The sequence below is a fragment of the Anomaloglossus baeobatrachus genome, chromosome 12 (assembly GCF_048569485.1).
Source record: "Anomaloglossus baeobatrachus isolate aAnoBae1 chromosome 12, aAnoBae1.hap1, whole genome shotgun sequence".
In the NCBI taxonomy this organism is placed as follows: domain Eukaryota; kingdom Metazoa; phylum Chordata; class Amphibia; order Anura; family Aromobatidae; genus Anomaloglossus; species Anomaloglossus baeobatrachus.
Genome location: NC_134364.1, coordinates 38,916,389 through 38,928,695, shown reverse-complemented (window position 1 = coordinate 38,928,695; position 12,307 = coordinate 38,916,389). Strand labels below are relative to the sequence as shown.

General features: G+C 51.8%; 1 protein-coding gene across 5 annotated transcripts in view; it reads right to left on the bottom strand.

Annotated features, from left to right (window-relative positions):
* The window catches only part of SIPA1L1 (signal induced proliferation associated 1 like 1), a 280,267-nt gene extending 278,922 nt beyond the window's left edge, over positions 1-1,345 (bottom strand). For 3 of the 5 annotated variants that reach the window (XM_075330229.1, XM_075330230.1, XM_075330228.1), the window contains exon 1: positions 1,019-1,344. The gene's annotated coding sequence lies outside the window, so the exon portion shown is untranslated. Of the gene's footprint in view, positions 1-1,018 lie in introns of all 5 variants that reach the window. The other 2 variants (XM_075330226.1, XM_075330227.1) reach the window with 1 other exon arrangement.
* Between the last annotated feature and the right edge of the window lie 10,962 nt (positions 1,346-12,307).

Below are 12,307 nucleotides of genomic sequence, written 5' to 3'. Positions count from 1 at the left end.
CCTGTGATGGGGGGTGCCCTGTGTGATCCTGTGTATCGGTGCCCTGTGATGGTGGGTGCCCTGTGTGATGCTGTGTATCGGTGCCCTGTGATGGGGGGTGCCCTGTGTGATGCTGTGTATCGGTGCCCTGTGATGGGGGGTGCCCTGTGTGATGCTGTGTATCAGTGCCGTGTATCGGTGCCCTGTGATGGGGGGTGCCCTGTGTGATGCTGTGTATCGGTGCCCTGTGATGGTGGGTGCCCTGTGTGATGCTGTGTATCGGTGCCCTGTGATGGTGGGTGCCCTGTGTGATGCTGTGTATCGGTGCCCTGTGATGGTGGGTGCCCTGTGTGATGCTGTGTATCGGTGCCCTGTGATGGGGGGTGCCCTGTGTGATGCTGTGTATCGGTGCCCTGTGATGGGGGGTGCCCTGTGTGATGCTGTGTATCAGTGCCGTGTATCGGTGCCCTGTGATGGTGGGTGCCCTGTGTGATGCTGTGTATCGGTGCCCTGTGATGGTGGGTGCCCTGTGTGATGCTGTGTATCGGTGCCCTGTGATGGGGGGTGCCCTGTGTGATGCTGTGTATCGGTGCCCTGTGATGGGGGGTGCCCTGTGTGATGCTGTGTATCGGTGCCCTGTGATGGGGGGTGCCCTGTGTGATGCTGTGTATCGGTGCTGTGTATCGGTGCCCTGTGATGGGGGGTGCCCTGTGTGATGCTGTGTATCGGTGCTGTGTATCGGTGCCCTGTGATGGTGGGTGCCCTGTGTGATGCTGTGTATCGGTGCCCTGTGATGGGGGGTGCCCTGTGTGATGCTGTGTATCGGTGCTGTGTATCGGTGCCCTGTGATGGTGGGTGCCCTGTGTGATGCTGTGTATCGGTGCCCTGTGATGGTGGGTGCCCTGTGTGATGCTGTGTATCGGTGCCCTGTGATGGTGGGTGCCCTGTGTGATGCTGTGTATCGGTGCCGTGTATCGGTGCCCTGTGATGGAGCCGCCGCCGGTCCTCCGCTGTCTCCCGTCGGTGCCGCAGACATTACCTTGGCTCCTGTCTCCGCTCCTCCCGCCGTCTGCGCTCCGTCCACACAATAATCCAGCCGGGTTCTGTGAGCACACGCCGCCCGCAGCCCGCCCTGCGCAATCCTGGGGCGCGCAGACCCCGATATTCCGGGCGGCCTCTCCCTTTCCACACAGCACAGACTCCGTTCTCCGTTCTCCGATCACACAAGTTGAGAACAAAGTTACTCCCCGCCCGCACTGAGCCCCTGCGGCTGATTCTCGCGAGACTTCTTATTGGCCAAAATGGCGACAGGCGGTACTGAGGGCGGTATGGGTTACCATGGCAACAAACACACACCTCCCCGGCGTCCCCTCTCATGCAGACGCGGCTCTGACTGAAATCCGACTGCTGCCACCGAGCGACGTCCGCCCGCGTCCTACCGAGAGGCAGAGCCGTCCCTGCACGGGGCCCGGGGCGGCGGAAACGGTGCAGGGGCCCTCTGGTGGTCACCGAGCGCAGTGCAGCACACGGCTCATCAGGAGCCCACACCGTGCAGCAGGGAACGTACTATATATATTGAACACGTCACATATTGTCTAAAGGCTACTTTGCACACTGCGATATCGGTCCCGATATCGCTAGTGTGGGTACCCGCCCCCATCTGTTGCGCGACACGGGCAAATCGCTGCCCGTGCCGCACAACATCGCCCACAGCCGTCACACATACTTACCTGTCCGGCGACGTCGCTGTGACCGGCGAACCGCCTCCTTTCTAAGGGGGCGGTTCGTGCGGCGTCACAGCGACGTCACTGAAACGTCACTGAACCGCCGCCCAATAGCAGCGGAGGGGCGGAGATGAGCGGGACGTAACATCCCGCCCACCTCCTTCCTTCCGCATAGCGGCCGGGAGGCAGGTAAGGAGAGCTTCCTCGTTCCTGCGGCGTCACACGCAGCGATGTGTGCTGCCGCAGGAACGAGGAACAACCTCGTTACTGCTGCAGTAACGATAATTGAGAATGGACCCCCGTGGCGCCGATTAGCGATTTTGCACGTTTTTGCAACGATGCAAAATCGCTTATCGGTGTCACACGCAACGGCATCGCTAATGCGGCCGGATGTGCGTCACCAATTCCGTGACCCCAACGACTCCGCATTAGCGATGTTGTAGCGTGTAAAGCCCGCTTAAGTAAATATATTTCTAAAGATGCTACTGTCATGAATTTCCCACCAAATGTCGGTAACAACCCATCCAATCCACACAGGCAAAGAAATCAAGCGATAAATGTCCATAAATCAGGTTATGTGTAATAATGAGAAATGACACAGGGAAAAAGTATTGAACACATAGAGGACGAGAGGTGCAAAAACAATGGAGAGGCCTGACCCCCACTGAAATCTATCAATAATTAGAAAGCAATCCTGCCACTCAGTGAAAAATAGGTGGTTCAACTGATGGCCATAAAAAGGTGTCTCATTACCGAGGTGCCACACAAGAAACCTCTCATGATGGGTAAAATCAGTGAGCTGTATCAAGGCCTTGCCTACCGTGTTGCAAAACATACTGAAGGCACTGGTTACAGAAGAATTAGTAAACTGCTGAAGTCTCCAGTGAGCACTGTTGTGGCCACAATCCAGAAGTGTAAAGAACATAATTTCACCATAAACTGTCCATGACCAAGTCCACCCCGCAAGATTTCACAGAGGAGTGAAAAGAATTACCAGAAGAGTTGTCCAAGAGCCAATGACCACCTGTGGAGATCTGCAGAAAGACCTGGATTCAGCAGGTGCAATTGTTTCAAAGAAAGCAGTAATGCACTCACCCTCCATGCAAGTGTAATACTTAGGCTGCTTTCACACATCCGTTTTTTGCTGAGCGGCACAATCCGGCTTAAAAACCTATGCAACGGATGCGGCGAAAAAAACGGATCCGTTGCATAAGTTTTTCCATGCGGCCCGTCCGGTTTTTGATGGATGCGGCTTAATACTGAGCATGCGCAGTACAAAAAAACGCATCCATAGGCTTGCATTGTGAATCGCGCCGAATCCAGCGCGATGTGGTTTTTTCGCCGCACCAAAAAAAATGCCAAGCAACGTTCCATCCGGTCGCCGCATGGGCTAAATATGCCGCATCCGTCAAAAACCGGACGCAACACAAGGCCATGTGGCACAATACGGCGCTAATGCAAGTCTATGCGTGAAAAACGCAACCGGCGGGAAAAAAACGGTTGCGTTTTTTCTGCAGAGCGCCGTATTGTGCCGCACGGCAAAAAACGGATGTGTGAAAGCAGCCTTAGTTTTGCTCAAAAGTCGCCGATTGTTATGGTGGCATCAGACGCTGTTCACACTATAGATTCTGATCCTCCACACTACTGTTTCTTTGGTGCTTCTAAGATGCACAGGCAGGCTCAGGCGTCCACCAGCTATATGCTCATTAATGGTCAGGCTAGCAAGAGTTAATTTCTATTAGCCTGTTGATAACCTCTGGGATCACATGTTGTTGGAAACCTATCACAGTTACCCCTCTGCCTTTTTAAAATGGTGGAATCTGTCTTCCCACGCCGACTATAGTGTTATGTTGTGTTGGTCTATGTGTTATTGTGTCCCTATGCTGCTGGTCATTATATTGCATAGTGCTTGGGGTTGTTTTGGAGTTCTCTCATCGTCTTGTTGTTTCCTCCCTGCTCTTATTTTCCTCCTATGCCCTTATTGTCTTATACCTCTGTGTGAGGCGTGCTGTGAGATAGAGTTTTGGTTTCCCCCGTTTCTATATCTCTGTTGGTTTTATCACACTCCTGTTCCCCCCTCGCCTGGGGGAGAGAGGGTGGTGTAAGATCAGGTCAGGAGCAGGGCCAGGGTGGCGGCTCAGACATCCCCACCTTCAGAGGTAACTAGGGCCCCCTAGCCTGAGGGCCAATCTAGGAGCCCTTGTCCACTGTGCTCTCCCAATTCACCGTGGCACCAACACTCCATTGCTGAACAAAACTCATGCTCAAGCGCATTTAACGTTTGCACAACATTTAGGCAAAACTGTTAAGTACTGGGAGAATGAGACTAAAATTGAAATCTTCGATGCCATAATACACACCATGTTTGGAGGCCAAAAGGCAAATCACCCCAAAAACACCATACCAACAGTGAAGTTTGGAGGTGCAAATCAAAAAAGTCCGTGGAGCCTCTGTTAGGAGTCTCAACACAGAAACCAGCCAGATATCCCTCCGGGAAGGACCTAGCCAAGGAGTGGCTCTTTTTAGGAGACCACCATAATATTAAGTGGCCCTTTTAGTCAATATCCAACTCTTTGACAAGTTTAAAGATATGACAAGGGAAATACCAAGGCCAGGTATCCGTCCACAGACAGCTGTTTCGGGGTATTGCCCCTCATCAGTGTGGAGTAGGATTCTGGCCAGGTGGTTATGGTGGTCTCCTAAAAAGAGCCACTCCTTGGCTAGGTCCTTCCCGGAGGGATATCTGGCTACTGTAGTTTCTGTATCGAGACTCTTAACAGAGGCTCCACGGACTTTTTTGATTTGCATATTTCCTAGGGGGGCAATGCACCTAGGATTTCACTGTGTTGAGCGCCTTTGCTGGCAGCCAGCAGTGTTTTCTCTGGCTGGTGTCCCCGAGATCAGTGATTGTTTTGTCAAGTTTGGAGGTGGGAACATCATGGTGTGCGCTGTTTTTTTCAGCAGACGGCACTGGCAAACTTCATATACTTAAAGGAAGGATGAATGGACAAATGTACCAAGACAGTCTTGATAAAAATCTGCTGCCATCTACCAGGATGATGAAGATGAAACAAGGGTGGACATTTCAGCCAGACAATGATCCCAAACACACAGCCAGGGAAACTCAATTGGTTTCAGAGAAAGAAAATAAACTGCTAGAAAGGCCGAGCCGATCACCAGACCTGAATCCAATAGAAAATGTATGTAAGTAACTAAAGCATTACTCACAGCAAGTTGGGCTGCAGTGTGTACATCGCCCTGGCCAAAAACTGATGCTCTAGCAGGATACAGCTAAACCCCCACTAAGTGGAGACATCACAGGTGCAGGAGAAGCACATCACACACACACCTTCATGGAATGGAGGGGAGGTGACTGCTAGATGATAAAACTGCACACAAGTGGCTTGCATAGAGAGCTGTTCACATGCAGATGACACAGTCACAAACCCGCAGCCTATTAGGTAACGCCCTTCTATTAGATCAGGCGGGCTGCCAAGCCGTACTCCACTGTATATCATGCACGGACAGACACTCTACAATGCAAGGCCCAACAGAAAGGGGCCTGGCTGTATCCTGTACAAACAAAAAAATATGAGGTTTTTGTTGGTATTTATGGCCATAAAACGTAAGCCTACACCCTCGTCAAGGGACCTCATGTCTGTAGGTCCCTACACTAAATATAAAAAAAAGCAACAATAAGAGGATAATGTCCTAATTATATGTAAGTAACATATGGTAATGTAAGTAACTAAAGCCCAGAGTTCATAGAAGAAGCTCACGGAGCCTTCAGTTTTTGAAGAGTGTTTGTGTTTATCCATACAGGAGGCAGGACCACCATCAGGGTATTACAACCATTACTGGTGTATGGGGCCTGGAGAAGAGGAGGGCCCAGGGTAATTATTTAGCCTTACTAAGCCCCAAAGCTGGGCCCCCTCTTCACCAGGTCCCAGTCACAGCCCCAGCAGAGGGGGCCGGTCGTGTCACTTCAGCCACTACATATGGCTATTTTGCTTGCAAAGCGCTTCAGATGCATCGCATGCAAATTAGCCATGTGATGGAGCCAGGGGCAGAGCAGGGTGCGGGCACGTTACCACTCGTCATCCCTCACTATGCGACCTCATCATACTGCTGTAGGCAACGCAGAGCTGCGAAGGTAGCGAGGACAGGAGAACCCGCATGGAAAGGTAAGCGCTCTGTGAGCTGAAGACAGGAGCGAGACGATCGCTGGGGGTGGTGGTGGAGCGCACATCCACCTGAAATGCATCGCGGCTCAGAGAGGACGGCGCGCAACGTGGGAGACGGGGAGGGTGAGTAAAATAAGTTTTTTTTTCTTTTTGATGCAGACAAATATACAGAGGGGCAAAGGATGAGGACATATATACAAGAAGGAGGACATATATACCAGGAAGGGGACAGAAACCAGGATGGAGACATATATACCAAAATGGGCTCAGGAGTAGGATGTATATACCAGGAGAGGCCCAGGATGGGATGTATACACCAGAATGGGGCCATATATACCAGGATGTACCCAAGAGAGGGACATATATTCCAGGAGGAGGACATACATACCAGGAAGCACCCAGGATGGGGACACATATGCCAGGACAAGAACATATATACCATGAAGGGGACATATATAACAGGAGGCAAATATTTTTTTTATTATTATTATTATTATTATTGACAGGAGGCAATTATATAGGGAATTTTTTTGTATTATGCCTGTATAATTAATGAAGGATACAAGCAATATATATATATATATATATATATATATATATATATATATATATATTTTTATATATATATATATATATATATTATGTGAGGTAGCGCGGTCGGCTGCGCAGCAGAAGACACGGGATCCAGGCATATAGGTTCACAGCACACGGTGTTTAATGTCCAAACAAAAATCCACAGCAATATACATGTCTCTCCAGCAGAGACTCAGGGAGTTGTGATCACTCCCTCACACCCGGCACACCTGCCCCTCGTTCCTGTTTCCATTTAACCCTTCCTTCAGCCTGTAGGGAAACAGCATTAACCCTAGAGTGGATTTACTTTCTATCATGGAGTGAGCACAACCGGGGCGAGACATACCGGCCGTCATAGATAACCCCGGTCACAGTCTCACATACCCCCCCCCTCAGTTCAAGCGTGCGGGGTTGAACTCCCGCCATCAAACACGGGCCGCGGGACAAGGCATCGGCGTTGACCTGCAACCTACCGGCCCGGTGTTCAACCGTAAACCGGAAGTTCCGCAGAGAAAGGAACCACCGGGTAACCCGGGCATTCCGTTCCTTGGCGGACCTCATCCAGACCAGCGGAGAGTGATCAGTCACCAAGCGAAACTGCCGTCCCAGCAGGTAATAGCGTAGGGACTCCAAGGCCCATTTAATCGCCAGGCACTCCTTCTCCACTACGCTATAATTCCGCTCGGGAGGGGTGAGCTTCCTACTCAAGAAGGTGACGGGGTGTTCCTCCCCCTGAACCACCTGAGACAGCACTGCCCCCAGGCCGACCTCAGAGGCGTCAGTCTGTACTATGAACTCCTTCCGGAAATCAGGGTTGACCAGAACGGGTTGTCCGCACAGGACCCCCTTCAGGGCCCGGAAGGAGTCCTCGGCCTGCGGAGTCCAGCGCACCATGACGGACTTCTTGCCTTTGAGAAGGTCCGTCAAGGGGGCTGATAGTCCCGCAAAATCTCTTACAAACCTCCTGTAGTACCCCACGATACCCAGGAAGGCCCTAACCTGCTTTGTGGTCAGGGGTCTAGGCCACTTCTGGATCGCCTCAACCTTGTTAATTTGGGGCTTTATCACTCCTTGGCCTATCACGTAGCCCAAGTAGCGGGCTTCCGTGAGTCCCAACGCACATTTCTTGGGATTGGCTGTCAATCCGGCTGTTCGAAGCGCGTCCACCACCGCTTGTACCTGTTCCAAGTGGGTCTGCCAATCGGGGCTGTAAATAATGATGTCATCAAGGTACGCTGATGCATACGCCTGGTGGGGTTCCAGCACTAAGTCCATCAACCTCTGGAACGTGGCCGGAGCGCCATGTAACCCAAAAGGCAAGACAACATAGTGGAAGAGACCCTCCGGCGTAACAAAAGCGGTTTTCTCCTTGGCGGACTCCGTCAGTGGCACCTGCCAGTACCCCTTGGTCAGGTCGAGCGTGGTAAAATATCGCGCCTGTCCCAGCCTATCAATCAGCTCATCCACCCGGGGCATGGGGTAGAGATCGAACTTGGATATTTCGTTCAATCTCCGGAAGTCATTGCAGAACCTTAAGGAGCCATCGGGTTTTGGTATTAGGACAATGGGACTAGCCCATTCACTCCGGGATTTTTCGATGACCCCCAGGCGTAGCATTGTCTTCACTTCTTCTGATATGGCTTGTCTTCGAGCCTCCGGCACGCGGTATGACTTCAGGCGTACCTTCAGGTGGGGCTCGGTGACAATGTCATGTCGTATCAGACTGGTCCTACCCGGCAACTCGGAGAAGACATCGGGGTTCTGCTGAACCAGCCGTCTGGCCTCTCGCCTCTGTTGCTTGGTGAGGGCTTCTCCGATCCTTACTTCCGGTTCGTCCTCTCCGGAGGTCGCTGAAGCCGGGAGTGAACGACCCGAAGAGGAGGGAGATGGGGGAAACTCAACCATCAGGCTTTCCCGTTCCTGCCACGGTTTTAATAGGTTGACATGGTATATTTGTTCAGGTTTCCGCCTACCGGGCTGCAATACTTTATAGTTGACCACCCCAACTTTTTCCTTTATCTCGTAGGGGCCTTGCCACTGAGCCAGGAATTTACTCTCCGCCGTGGGGATTAATACCAACACCCGATCCCCGGGTTTAAAGGTCCGCACGGTGGCTTGTCTATTATAGCGGCCGCTTTGCGCGGCCTGAGCCTCCTGTAAATGCTCCTTCACAATTGGCATGACCGCGCTTATGCGGTTCTGCATTCCTAAAATGTGTTCAATCACACTTTTATGGGGGGTGGGCTCCTGCTCCCAGGTTTCTTTTGCCAGGTCCAACAATCCCCGGGGATGTCGCCCGTATAACAACTCAAAAGGCGAAAACCCCGTGGATGCCTGTGGCACCTCTCGTATGGCAAACATCAAATAGGGAAGCATCATATCCCAGTCCTTCCCGTCTTTGGAGATCACCCTTTTTAGCATGGTTTTCAGGGTTTTATTGAATCGTTCTACTAACCCATCCGTCTGAGGATGATACACAGACGTACGCAACTGCTTGATCTGGAGTAGCCGGCATAGTTCTTTGGTCACTTTAGACATGAATGGGGTCCCCTGATCCGTAAGGATCTCCTTGGGCAACCCCACCCGGCAGAACACAGCAAACAACTCCCGAGCTATAAGCTTCGCCGCAGTATGTCTGAGAGGTATCGCCTCTGGATACCGGGTGGCATAGTCAACGATCACTAGGATGTGTTGGTGCCCTCGAGCAGACTTTACGAGGGGCCCCACCAGATCCATCCCTATCCGTTCAAAAGGGACTTCTATAATGGGTAACGGCACCAACGGACTGCGAAAGTGGACCAGTGGTGCGGTAAGCTGACACTCCGGGCAGGTTTCGCAGAACCGTTTTACCTCCCCAAAGACCCCGGGCCAATAGAACCGTTGCAATATTCGCTCCTGCGTTTTCTTGACCCCTAGGTGGCCACTCATCAGATGTTTATGAGCCAAGTCGAGGACCCGCCGGCGATACGGCTGGGGCACCACCAACTGCTCCACCCCCACGCCCCGTATTTCATCTACCCGGTAGAGTAAATCCTGTTTAAGAGCGAAATGGGGGTACCTTACCTGGGCACCGGGCAGCTGGGCCACCCCGTCAATTACTAACACCCTATTCCGGGCATGTATTAACGTAGGGTCCTGGAGTTGGGCTGTCCCAAACGCATCCGGGGATGCCTCCAAGTCCGGGATGGGCTCGACCGTCTCAGCCTCTCCTGCCAATACCTCTAGGGGCGACCTATCGGGTTCACATTCTGTCCCTATCATGGGGACCCCTACGGCAGGTGTCCCGGATTCAGGATTGTAGGGCTCAGGCCCCGGACTGACCAATATCGGAGGGGACCTAGGGGTTCCCTTCCATAAAGTCCAAAAATAGGGCAGATCCCGTCCTAGGATCACGTCATAAGGAAGAGTGTTAAGCAGTCCCACCTCATGTTGCACCTGACCGCAAGGTGCTGTGATGGTGACAATCCCCGTGGGATAGTCTCGGCGGTCCCCATGTATGCAAACCACCCCCACGGTACGTCCTGTGGCCTTTACTTTAGCCCTCAAGGTGGATCGCACAAGGGTCACTAAGCTCCCGGAATCCAACAATCCTGTAACCGGACATCCATTCACCTGTATTTGGCACAAGTGGGGCTCAGTCTCTGGGGGAACCAGGTCAGCGGTACACACCACCTGAGCATACATTGAACCCCGCCGGGTAACCCCACAATCCATGGGCTCCGTGGTCAGGGGACACTGGGCTTCCATATGTCCCACCCGCTGGCACCGCCAACATCTAATAGGGAAGGAAACCCCCTTGACAAGTTGTCGTTTAGGGTACATGGCCTTCCGGACCTCAGGAACGGCGGGCGCGGCCTCAGCCAGGATGGTAGCGGACTCCTGTACCGGTGTCGGCGGTGGGTCCTTGGCCCTAGGCTTGGAGGGGCCGGACCGACGGGCGGTACGCAAAGTCTCAGTGTCCCGTATCAAGTCCTGCGTAGCCACATGCCGTTCTACCAGGGACACTAATTGGTCCAGGGTACTCGGGTCACCCTGTCCTACCCACCGTTGAACGGTGACGGGTAAAGTGCGCACAAAACGATCCACTACTACCCTTTCCACCATTTGCGCCGGGCTCAGAGTGTCAGGCTGCAACCACTTTTTTACAAGATGTAATAAGTCATAGGCCTGGGAGCGTACGGGTTTGGCTTCCTCATAGAACCACTGATTTACCCGCTGAGCCCGTACATAGGTATTCACCCCCAACCGAGCCAGTATTTCGGCTTTCAGGGTCACATAGTCAATGGCGTCCTCGGTACCGAGGTCCAGGTACGCTTTTTGGGGTTCCCCCGTCAGATAGGGCGACAATACCTCAGCCCACTGGGGGGTCGGCAGCTTTTCCCGCTCGGCCACCCGCTCAAACACTGCCAGGAACGCTTCCACATCATCCCCCGGGGTCATCTTTTGCAACGCTTGTCTCACCGCTTTCCGGACGCTGCCGTCGTCACCCGGTCCCGGGGTTGTTGCTGCCGGTCCGGCACGGATTGACTTGGCCAGGAGAACCATCTGTTCTTGGTGCCTTTTTTCCTGCAATTTCAAGGATTGCTGGTGCTGTTGCTGCTGTTGCTCCAACGTCCGGAGCAGGTGGGTATTCACCTGTTGTTGCTGTGCATTAGCCTCTTGTTGTTGTGCATTAGCCTGCTGCTGCTGTGCATTAGCCTGAGCCAAATGCCTTAGTATGTCCTCCATGGCGTCGCTGGGTTTGGGCCGTAGTATAGCTGCTTGAATCCAGGACATGTGCTACCGGATCACCAGAAAAGGAAGTACACCTCACCGGGCTGGCATGCCCGCCGATTCTCCACCATATGTGAGGTAGCGCGGTCGGCTGCGCAGCAGAAGACACGGGATCCAGGCATATAGGTTCACAGCACACGGTGTTTAATGTCCAAACAAAAATCCACAGCAATATACATGTCTCTCCAGCAGAGACTCAGGGAGTTGTGATCACTCCCTCACACCCGGCACACCTGCCCCTCGTTCCTGTTTCCATTTAACCCTTCCTTCAGCCTGTAGGGAAACAGCATTAACCCTAGAGTGGATTTACTTTCTATCATGGAGTGAGCACAACCGGGGCGAGACATACCGGCCGTCATAGATAACCCCGGTCACAGTCTCACAATATATATATTTGTATGTAAATTGTAGAATGAATCGGCTTTCTTGGTGTTTTTTATATTTTTTTTTTATTTTGATGTTGCAGGATTGAGACCATTTGTTGTTACCAATTGTTTTAATTATGTTGAATTAATGATGTAATGTTAATTATATAAAAAGATCCCTGTAAGGACATTTTATCAGCACCTGATGAAGAGGACTGATGTCCTGGAAACGCATTGTGCCCAATAAATTTTGATAATTTTTATACATCTTAGCTCCCTGTTACCTGCAGCGCCCGCTATACCTCTAAAATATTTTTCCATGGATACCAGGATGGGGACATATATACTGTAGTTATATAAAACTTGGCTTTTGTTGATAGAAAACATATAAGGTTGACAAAAACAAATGTTGAAAATCTACCCCGTATTGGCTTACTGCCACATTACCTTTAAGGTGACGCTTTACAGCCAGGTATTGTGTGTTGTGGGATATTATTTATCTGCAGACACTGCCTTGTTTATATACTTATTGTGCATTCTATTATAAGTGCCCTAAAACTTCATGGGGGATAAGTACAGTATTATTGTGTCCACCCCCCTTATTTGTGTGGGGGGATATTATACAGAGGGGCAGTGTGTGTATGGGGGGATATTATACAGAGGGGCAGTGTGTGTATATGGGGGATAGTATAAGTATACAGAGGTGTAG